General features: G+C 44.8%; 1 pseudogene; it reads right to left on the bottom strand.

The window, feature by feature from the left end:
• Positions 1–11,572: 11,572 nt before the first annotated feature.
• Positions 11,573–11,690, bottom strand: LOC126291495 (5S ribosomal RNA; annotated as a pseudogene).
• Positions 11,691–11,918: the final 228 nt, after the last annotated feature.

Raw genomic sequence — 11,918 nt, 5'->3', positions numbered from 1 at the left:
CGATGCAGAAATGTCCACACCCATTTCAGTACTCTGTTATGGAGCCAACCTTGTGGACGAATTTGTCAGTTAAGTCCATGTGGATACGATGTCATCCTGCGCTGTGGTCACATTCTACAGTACTCACTCGTTGCTGTATACATCCTTTTTCTGTTCACTGGCTCCTCACTCCCACCATCATCATAGCACCGTGTCCTGCATGCCCCACAATGTCATGGTACAACGAACCCGATTCGCAGATACCAATCATTCTGCTCTAATCACACTCCCTTGCTGATAATGCGCCATTTGATGTCGACGAAGCAAGTAGACATTTCTTTGCACTTTTCCACTTAGTTTGACGTCTCTGCACCAACGGAGTGTGGTGTACCACTGACATGTCTCGTTACACAAAAGAGCGCATTAGGTGTAACTTATCTCTCTGCAACCTTAATCACGTGTTGTGGATCTACTGATCTAGGCATCCTCCGAGTTCGGAGTGGTTCAGATAATTACTTCTGAGTGTTGCAATTTTCACAAACAGTAATGTACACTGAGGGGACAAAACTAATGAGATAGTAATATGCACATACACATATGGCGGTAGCATCGCGTACACAAGGTATAAAATACAGTGCCTTGGTAGAGCCGTTAGTTTTTATCAGATCATTCATGTGAAAAGGTTTCCATCGTGATTGTAGCCATACGAGAGGGAACTAGCAGACTTTGAACGCATAATGGCAGTTGGAGACAGAATCATCGGACATTCCATTTCTACGTCGTTAGGGAATTCAATATTCCGAGATCCACGTTGTCAAGAATCTGCTCAGAATACCAGATTTCAAGCATTACCTCTCATCACGTACAACGCAGTGGCCGACGGCCTTCGCTCAACGACCGAATGCAGCGGCGTTTGTGTAGAGCTATCAGTGCGAATAGACAAGCAACTCTGAGTGAAATAAGTGTAGGATGTACGACCGAACGTATCCGTTAGAACCGTGTGGCGAAATGTAGCGTTCATGGGCTATGACAGCAGACGACAGTCGCGAGTGCCTTTGCTAACAGCACGACATCGCCTGCAGCGCCTCTTCTGGGTTTGTGACCATATCAATTGGACCCTAAACGACAGTAAAACCGGGGTCTTATCAGATGAGTCCCGATTTGAGGTGGTAAGAGATGATGGTAGGTTTCGACTGTATCGCAGACCACACGAAGTCAGCCGGCCGAGGTGGTCGAGCGGTTCTAGGCGCTACAGTCTGGAACCGCGCGACCGCTATGGTCGCAGGTTCGAATCCTGCCTCGGGCATTGATGTGTGTCTTGCACTTAGGTAAGGTTTAAGTAGTTTTAAGTTCTAGAGGACTGCTGACCTCCGAAGTTAAGTCCCATAGTGCTCAGAGCCATTTGAACCATTTTTGAACCCACGGAGTCAACAAAGATGTTAACAAGATACTGTGCAAGCTAATCTAGGCTGTGTTTATGTGGAATGGACTGGGTCGTGTGGCCTAAATGAACCGACCATTGACTGGAAATGGTTAAGTTCGGCTACTTGGAGAGCATGGACTTCATGTTCGCAAACAACAACGCACGATGTTACCAGACCACAATTGTTCGAGATTGGTTTGAAGAACATTCTGGGCCAATGGAGCGAATGATTTGGTCATCCAGAACGCCCGATGTAAAACCCATCGAACGTTTACGGGACATAACCAGATGTCAGTTCGGTCACAAAATCCTGCACTGGAAACACTTTCGCAATTATGGTTGGCTACAGAGGCAGCACGGCTCATTATTTCCGCAGGGGACTTCCAGCGACTTGTTGAGTCCATGTCACGTCAAGCTCCTGCACACTCCGACACGATATTAGAAGGTATCCCATCACATTTCTCACCTCAGTTTGTATTGCGCTCTCCCCTTTAAAAGTTTCACACCGTGCAGGCAAAGCGAGCGTCCGGCCATCCTGATTTAGGTTTTCTGTGATTTCCCTAAATCGCTTAAGGCAAATTCCTGGGTGGTTCCTCTGAAAGGGCACGGCCGACTTCCTTCACTAATCCGATGAGACCGATGACCTCGTTGTCTGGTCTCCTCCCCCAAACCAACCCAACCCGCAGGCAACGTGCGCTCACAACACACTTCGTCCGTACGAACGGATTTTTCTGAGCCGAAACTAAGCTCGTACGTTTACGAAATTGAAACTGACATCCGACAGGCACGGAAGTACTGGAATATCAGTTTGGTAGTGTCCCTCCTCAGTGTTTATGCCGTAACCATCTCCGATTCCGACAGTGCAGTAGTAAGGCAAAAGGAAACGTGAGGCAGGCGCTACTGAGAGACGCAGCTGGCGGCAGGGAGACTTGGGGAGCCAGGATGTCGCCCGAGGCGCAGATCGACGGCGCGGAACTCGGTGCGATGCGAAGCGAATCGCGACGTGACCCACGGTTGCAGCGCGTCCCCACCCCGCAGCACGTGCCGCTTCTCAGGTAGCAGTCTGGCCCGCTGTAGTCTGAGGCTGCTCGTTAGCCACCTCCCCGGCCCCCGCGGCGGCGGGACTCAAATTGTGCCCCCCAGCGCTGATGGTGGATTCTGGCAGGTGCCCGCCGACCGGCGTCGCGCCGCTGTTGTTTAGTTTAGCCATTAAATTTAATGGCGTGAGAGCAAACAAGGTGGAGTAGTCTAAACAGGGGACCTGTGCTGGTGCACGGCGCGTTCCCGCATGCCTCTGTGACCTGTCCACGCACTGGCAGTAATGTTTCCCAAACAACAAGTCTTCCGAATAAAACAACGGCTGATTTTTGTATGGTGAAAGTTCTAGAACTGCTTTAAGCTATTATTTTGTGGATACGCATTTTCACAGATACTGAACACATTTCAGTTTTTTCTTCAACGTGAAAGGGTATAGTACCGCCCGACATTGAAAATGGGTACAACATTCTTCGTTATTCTTGTCAGAACAACATTTTTGTAATAATAACTCAATTTCACTTAATACACCGAAGCCGGATACCAGTGTAGGAAAGAAGGACAATTCATTTATTTAATTAATCACTTGTGCACTCCTACAAATTAAATCCCTACATCCAATTTGGTGAGATCTGTGAAATGGATGAATGTATGGTCGTCTGCTAACCGCAGGTAGTGAATGTGCAATATATGATCATCTTTGAGACGGTCCTTTGGTCACCTTTGGTGGAACAAAAGAGTTGAAATTTGCCTGAGCTTTGAGCGCCTGAAATGTGTCTGACCAATACGGTAGCATGGTGCTCCCCCACCTCGGTGGAGGTGCGAGAGGACCTGAAGAACGGCCATGTTTCAGCACTGGCGCTGGATCTTGTGTTGGTAAGACCTGTCTTAGGTGTGCTCCGTAAAGACAAAAGAGAATGGTATGCATGCGAAATACTTAAGAGTAGTTTGGAATAATTATTTCTCTATTTCAGGAACTTTTTTTTGGGGGGGGGGAGAGAGAATTAAATGACAGGCAGGTAATATTAAGGGGATCGTAGTAATCTTTGAAAGTGTCCAACGGCCACAATGAAAGCAATTGTAGCAATAAGTTGAAATACTTGCGAGTGCTAGTACTAAGTTGAAATACTTCCGAGTGCTAAAGTTAAGCTGAATTACTGGCGTGTGTACTGTAAGTTGGAAATAATTAAGAAAAGGCGTGTGCAGGACTTGAAATTAGAGACGAACACTTCCACTTGGTGAGTTCTGTGTGAGTCTCGATCTGTGTGTGAGACAAAGGATAAAGAGAAGTACTCGTCCAAGGTGTCTGTTGAGGACTCACGTGTGTGACGAATATGATCTTAACATTACTTTGCGTGTTATGTTTCCGTGTGACGCTTGATTCAAACTCTAATACTCTGATAGAGAAGCAAGGTGAGTGAGCCGTCTATCCAGCAATGCCACTTGGCTTGCATTGCACAGGAAGACGTGCATATGTCTTCCAGAGTTTGTGGTAGGAAAGAAAAGTTACGAAGTGGGGCAGTGTCGTGTGAAACTGGGATGAACACTAATTGAAGTAGGGAAGCTGAAAGTGAAGTGATTCAAACGTTGTGACTATTCTTTGTGATTGTATTCTATGTTGCCGGTGTGATGTATTTCACGTAATTTAATTATGTGTGGTTTTCATGGGAGAATAGCAAGATAGGTTCAGAGGCAGTGGGTTATGCATGTTCCTTTTTGTACCGTTCGGTCTGGACGAAATTTTCGTGATGATGGGTGTGAGAGTCGAAATGTGAGATATAGCAGAAGATCCACCATCCTATGCAGAAAGTGCACTGTAGCGTTAGGTCATTACGAGAGCATAAGATAGAAAATCGCCAATGTAAAGCCATGCCCACTGGGCGGAGTTTCTCACGTGTAATTGTTGTATCAAATATAATGGTGTGTTTAGGCTATCTTTGAATCATGATATAATTTATGGGAAAAAGAAAGATAGTGAAAAGAAAAAAGATTGGTGGCCATGTTCTTCGAATAGTGTGTAGTCATGATATCCAGAATTTATAATGTGTGCGCCATTGATATTCAGTGCGATGGTCACGTATTGATCGAAGCCGTTGGGTAAAAAAGAAAATGTGGTATTGCCAGAGCGTAGTGCACAATCAGAGTTGTGTAAATTCCAAATAGTCAGATGTGCGTTACCAGTTTCCGTTGCGTAATATTCAAACAGGAGAATAATTTGTAGCTTAATTGTGAGTACTAGAGCTCATAATCAGTCATTAATGTTACTCGATAAATAAGAATAAATCCACTCGCCTGGCACACCACTCATCTTGCAGGCCTGACTGCCTCTCAAACATACAAACAAAAAGACAGAATTCTTGCAACAGAGGACATACAGTGTCTACATTATACAAATGAAACCCGGTCACTATTGAAAAGTAAAGGTAACGATTTTACTAACTCAAAAATGTAATTATAAACAGTACATCTATTCAAAAATAGTCACCGAAACTGTTGGCATATTTATCCCATTGCGACACTAGCCGGTCAACTCCATACTTGAAGAAGCTCGTTGGCTGCTGTCGGTTCCGGCCTGGTCTCAGTCACACACTTCGTCGTCCGTTACGAATCGATGTCCGCGAATAGCTTGTTTGAGGTCCAAACACATGAAAGTCACATGGTGAAAGGTCGGAACTGTTCGGTGGATGTACCATCGTTTCCCACCGAAACTAATGAAATTTTGTCTTCACCGTATTGGCCGCGTTTGCGTGGGCAATTTCATGCAGGAGGATAACGCCATTGGACGACATGCCTCGGCGTTTCGGCTTGATGGCTCGTCTAAGCTTCTGTAAAGTGGCTCGGTAACGCTGGGCGTTGATGGTGGTTCCGCGTCCAAGAACTCGACAAACAGTGGGCCCTTGTGGTCAAAAAAAGGACATAATGACCTTACCAGAACCGGTGTGCACGGCCTTTGATTTCTTTGGAGATGCCGAAGTCGTGTGTTTCCACTGATTGTTCGGACACTTGCTTTCCGGTGACACCATGTTTCGCTACCTGTTACAATACGCTGTTCGGTGGTAAGTTGATTGGGAACCCAGTGCGCTCATATTTTTCGAAAGTTCAGGTGTTGTAGCATTATGGTGTCGGTGGTGCCCACGCTAGTACCCAGTAACCGATGGATCTCGCCCACGGTGATTCTGCAGTTTTCCAGGACTAAAGCATTCACTTCCGCAACCACTTCCGGCGTGACGACACGATGAGTTTGTCCAGGACGAGCATCGTCTTCCTGTGACTCCCGCCCCTCAAGGAATCGTTTGCGCCATTCCACAACACTTGAACGACTCAGACTGTACTCACCGTACACAGGCTTCATCCGTCCATACATTTCACGGCCTCCAAATCCCTCCACCGCCAAAAATCGAATCACCCCTCGTTGATCCTCCTTACTCGCCTGCATGTTCGGTAGTGGACGATAACATGGGTGACCAAATTCTCTTCGGCGTGAAACCACACTGGCGCTATTCAACATCAAAGGGTGCGCCACCATATCCGCAGTTACCTTATGTGTAAGACACAGGTAGACGCAATGACCACGTTTCATTTAAATGAGCCTCATATATCTACAAGAATACTCCGCAATTCATAATTAAGCCCTCGGCTGATGGTTCAACGAACCACCTTTAGAATAGTTCGCTACTGTTTTGCACTCGAATTGCATGCTGGGAAACGAACACTTCAATCTTTCTACGAAAACTCTGATCTTCCTTGTTTTATTAAGATGACGTCTCCGTGCGTAAGTGGAATAAGATACGGGATGAACATAAAACCAACAAACTGCAGCCACGGATTCCTGACGGGAAATAGAGGAACAAAGATCTAATGAACACCTGTTCGGAAATGCATCGTTGCCACGATTGATGGCACTGACGAGAGGCAGTTCCTCTGGCCAAGAGCCTTGAGTGTTACAGAGTAATGCACGCAGCGCAATGGTCCGGCATTCACGTCGGGAACAAATCGAGGTGGTGTTTGTGTACGCCCAATCAGATGGAAACGATAGAGAGGCAGCACAACTATAACAAAACAAGTACCCTCACAGTCGCCAACGGCATCACAATATTTCAAACCCTTTTTGGGGGTTTGTGTGATCATGGGAACTTCCAGACAGGCGAACGTGGAACGAAGAGGTGGACTGTGCGTACACCATATCTGGAGCTTGTACCAATGTCCGTCCCAATATCTTGTGGAACCCAGTCCTCCAGATCTGTTCTACGCACAGTCCACCACCTCCCTGCATATTCGTCTGTCTGAACGACCCACCATGGTTTAATAACGAAATTCTGAAAATGTTGAGGAAGCAAAGGCTGTTGCGCTCTAGGTTCAAAAGGAGACGCACAAATGACGGCAAGCGAACGTTAGTAGAGATTCATCCGCCCGTGAAAAGATCCATGCGCGAAGCACACAACAGCTATCACGGTCACACCTTAAGCAAAAGATCTGGCAGAGAGTCCCACAAAATTCTGGTCTTATGTAAAATCGCTAAACGACTCCAAGGATTCCACTCAGCCCCAGTGTGGTGCGACAGTTGTAGATAGCAAAACGAAAGTCGAAGTTTTAAATTTCACGTTCAAGAAATCGTTCACACGGGAGAATCGTACAAACATACCGTCATTTCACCATAAGACGACTCACGTGTGGACGACACAGAAACAAGCATTACAACATCACTACAAAAGACGAAGTTTTCGTATACTTCAGCTGCTATTTATTGTCATTTACTCAATCATAGTTACACCGAAATATCCTATGATGTCGATAAACTGAATTTACATCCATTTTTCGTATTGCAAAGTAAAACTTACGTATTGTGTTATTTGTTAAGAAATTTTTCTGTGAAGTGGAGGAAGTTACGATGCATACTTGATTTAACAGATACTGGTGTTGAGTATACGATCAAAGTTACTTACGACTGAAAACTGTACCACTATTCGCTCGACGCTAAGCCAAAACGTTTTATAGAATTTCTCTCCTTGAGTCTACGAATCACGAATAAACTGTCATCAACCTAGTAATTTGATGAAGATGATGACCATCTTCAGGTCTGTCACGAAAATAGAAAGAAAATCCAACTGTTGTACGAATTATGAAATAATGACACATGATGTGAAGAAACAACGTACACAGGATATTACAGTGGTTAGAAGAGATAAAAAGAAACATTTTTATGTGACAAAAACGTCGTAGTTGCACCATTTCCTCGCTAGGAATCCGCGACGCTTTTGACGCTAGTGATGTCCAGAGATAGTGTTGAAACTGATAAATATTATTTTACCCATGTCACTGAAAACGTCGTCAGTTTACATCAATTCATAACTACGTACTAATGATTGTATAACACACTCAACACAACCAGACGTTTCACGAATAACGGCATGAATTTCAGCCTAATGGACGGCCAGTCCTTCTGAAGAGGCTATGGATGTTCTCGTACATCAAATGCTTCATCTCCGCCCACTAAATGAAATCAGTTGGCGGGAATTGGGAAAACGTGGTGGACGAGTTTTTGGTGCTGGCCCATCCTTCTCAATCCAACAACTGTGGAACACGATCTAAATGCTCTCTGACATCAACGGCAAAGTGCGACTGGGACCTATCATGTTGGTAGCAGAACATTCTCCAACATTTTCGGCACTACTTCACTGAGAAAGTACGGTAATTTCCTCTAATGAGCTTCTTAAACCAAACATACGGCCCAATCACATGATCATGAACAACATCAGCCCATACATTTATGGAAAATCACTGTTGTGAGTGGAACACAAGAGTTGGCTATTGCGGCTGTTGAGGCTGCCTTCTCGATAGAAGAAAGTTTCTGCGGTACTCAGAACAGACGCTTGTAAGTCAGGGAAGTTTATAAGTCCAGAAGAATTCCACGAGATGGGAATAGCCATAAACTGGTACTTGAACGGATGCATGCCCGTCTCGATCAGGACGTTCCATATGGTGGTACTAGAGGTATATAGTTCCTTGGGTATGAATTGTATGGTGGTGCTGGGGTTCTGCTGAAACACAGCTTCCTCCAATAGACGAGTTAGTACACTACGAGGTTTTACCAGTTTCCTGTCGTTCTGGTCTAATGGATACTACTCCACGAAAACGGCCACCAAGTCTTTGAAATGCTATTTGGTGACCTTATGCTAGGAAATATTCTGCATACAGGTGCGTTGCTGCTCAACCATTGCATCCTGCTTCCATACAAATGAAACGTTTGTCAGCTAACTCAGAGTGTAATCAGTCATCAAGAACCTGTAAACATCAGTAGAAACTTTCACGCAAACATAACATAATATAAACATTAATAATGTAATTGCTTATACAGAGGCACTGGTAGCGGTAATTAAAACTTATCCCTGCTAGCTGTAAGATGCAATTATGGGGCAAATCAGATTCCGGGGTCAAAGCAGCTGTTGACATAACGGAAGTCGGCATTACATCTGTCAGGGACTTCTAACGAGGAAACGATGCACCTGTGATATTTGTGTTGCATAAAAAATTGTTTCTTTTTATCTCCTCTAATAACTCAATTATTTTTCTTACACCTTGCATATAGAAAACAAGAGCTTAAAAATGTGGTGAAACACAGTAAAATAAAACAGAATGAGTCTTATATTAATAATGTGATCAAGCCAAATTGGCATCGGAAAAAAATGAGAAGTCCTGCCGCTGTGTTTACAGGTGGCATGTTCGGAACCGACAGACCACGGGGTCAGCCAACGGTATCATTTGGAATGCGGTTGGAGGGGCGTAGGTTCAGCACACGGTACTTCCGCCCGTTGTTGGCTTTGCAGACCTTGGAGTAGCTACTTCTCATTGAAGTACCTCATCTGTTTGCATCACGATGCTGAGTGAAACCCGTTCCCGTCCTCACACCAAGGAAAAATCCCTAGCAGTGCGGATAATTGAACCAGGATCCTCCATACGGCAGGCAACTGGACTTACCACTCAACTGTTGAGGCTGACAAAGTATCTTCATTAGTTATAAACAAAGTTATCGTGTAATAACGCAGTGCAGGACAGGCCACAATCCTGAGGAAACCACAATGGAACGACGTTGCCGTCGCAAAATCCTCTGACGTCAAGCACAAACAAAAGAAAAATTGGAGTAGGTATTAAAATCCATGGAGAAGAAATAAAAACTTTGAGGTTCGAAGATGACATTGTAATTCCGTCAGAGACAACAAAGGATTTGGAAGAGCAGTTGAACGGAATGGATAGTGTCTTGAAAAGAGGATATACGTTGAACGTCAACAAAAGCAAAACGAGGATAATGGAATGTAGTCGAATTAAGTCGGGTGATGCTGAGGGAATTAGATTAGGAAATGAGACACTTGAAGTAGTAAAGGAATTTTGCTATTTGGGGAGCAAAATAACTGATGATGGTCGAAGTAGAGAGGATATAAAATGTAGACTGGCAAAGGCAAGGTAACCGTTTCTGAAGAAGAGAAATTCGTTAACATCGAGTATAGGTTTAAGGGTCATGAAGTCGTTTTTGAAAGTATTTGTATGGAGTGTAGACATGTATGGAAGTGAAACATGGACGATAAATAGTTTGGACAAGAAGAGCATAGAAGCTTTCGAAATGTGGTGCTACAGGTGAATGCTGAAGATTAGATGGGTAGATCACATAACTAATGAGGAGGTATTGAATAGGATTGGGGAGAAGAGAAGTTTGTGGCACAACTTGACCAGAAGAAGGGACCGGTTGGTAGGACATGTTCTGAGGCATCAAGTGATCACCAATTTAGAATTGGAGGGTAGCATGGAGGGTAAAAATCGTAGAGGGAGACCAAGAGATGAATACACCGAGTAGATTCAGAAGGATGTATGTTGCAGTAGGTACTGGGAGATGAAGAAGCTTACACAGGATAGAGTAGCATGGAGAGCTGCATCAAACCAGTCTCAGGACTGAAGACCACAACAACAACAATATTTCATCACGCAAAAGCGATTATGTTGACCTCTGTACAAGGTTAAGACGAAGTAACTGAAAATCCGGTCACAGCTGTTAAGGTTGTTTGCCGATCTGAATGTACATGTAGTTACATGGTAATATTACTCTTGAGTAAGTATAGTCGTAGTAGCATGTTAGATGTGGTAGCTTGAATAAACATAATGTACTGTCCCAGAATTAAAGAAACAAATCTAAATCTTCCAACCATCTTCCCCTCTGATTTCACGTGTTTGCGCCATTTTTACCACATTGTTATCAGGTCACTTTCTTCTCTCTGTCTACTCGGTAAAAAAATTGCAACTGATTTTAAGAACTGGAGATCTGACACTTTTAAACATAGCTCAGAACTGCGTCAATATGCACTATTAACTTGGTGCCTTGCAAGTCTGTTCAGCATGCATGAAGGTGAGGATAAGAAAGCTGGGTAGCAACTGCCATCTGGGCTGCCCTGCAGATACCCTGCAGGACCAGTGTGTAGTTCCAGCACGGGTTTCAGGGAGTATGCGTACCGATGGGGCATGACTATGCAGAGGGGGGAGGAGAAGATGGAGAGTGAGAGGGGTGAGGTTGAGGTGGTCTCCGAGGGGCAGGGAGATGGACAGATGGAGATTGGAGGAGGAGATGGACAGTGAGAGGATAGAGGGAGAGATGGTCAGAGAGCTGGGGCGGCGCGGGGGGGGGGGGGGGGCGGAGGGGGGGGCGGGGGAGGAGATGGACCAAGAGATGGCAGAGAAAGAGAGAGACAGAAAAAGGGGAGGAATGGATGAGCAGAGAGAGGTGGAGGAGTAAATGAGTGCAGAGCAATTTCAGGGGTGTAAAGCCGGTAATGAAATAAAAAAATCTTACAAAAATTATATAAAATTAGTTTTGCTTATTTCTTTTTTTTATTTTTTAGGAAATTAACAATTAAGCAGATTGACGATTTATTGGCAGGTATAACTCCGACCGAACAGGCCTTGGAAGGTCCAATGGTTCCGACCGGCCGCCGTGTCATCCTCAGCCCACAGGCGTCACTGGATGCAGATATGGTGGGACATGTGGTCAGCACACCGCTATCCCAGCCGTATGTCAGTTTACGAGACCGGAGCCGCTACTCCTCAGTCAAGTAGCTCCTCAGTTTGCCCCCGAAGGGCTGAGTGCACCTCGCTTGCCAACAGCGCTCGGCAGACCGGATGGTCACCCATCCAAGTGTTAGTCCAGTCCGACTGCACTTAACTTCGGTGATCTGACGGGAACCAGTGTTACCACTGCGGCAAGGCCGTTGGCATCAGTAGGTAGGTATAACACAATTGTGTTTCAGATATTATCCGGTGAAAAGACACTTAAATGAACCTGACATTTAATGCATGTCTCTCCTACAGTTTCATCAATATGTTTAAATTCATTGAAAAATTTCACATACAAAAGACCAAAAAGCAGGAAGCAATTATTTAAATAAAAATAAAATTTTAATGCATCACGTTTAATCAGACTAAAACACACAAAATAATTTCA

Source organism: Schistocerca gregaria, chromosome 1, assembly GCF_023897955.1.
Source record: "Schistocerca gregaria isolate iqSchGreg1 chromosome 1, iqSchGreg1.2, whole genome shotgun sequence".
Classification (NCBI taxonomy): domain Eukaryota; kingdom Metazoa; phylum Arthropoda; class Insecta; order Orthoptera; family Acrididae; genus Schistocerca; species Schistocerca gregaria.
This window is presented reverse-complemented; position numbering and strand designations above follow the sequence as displayed.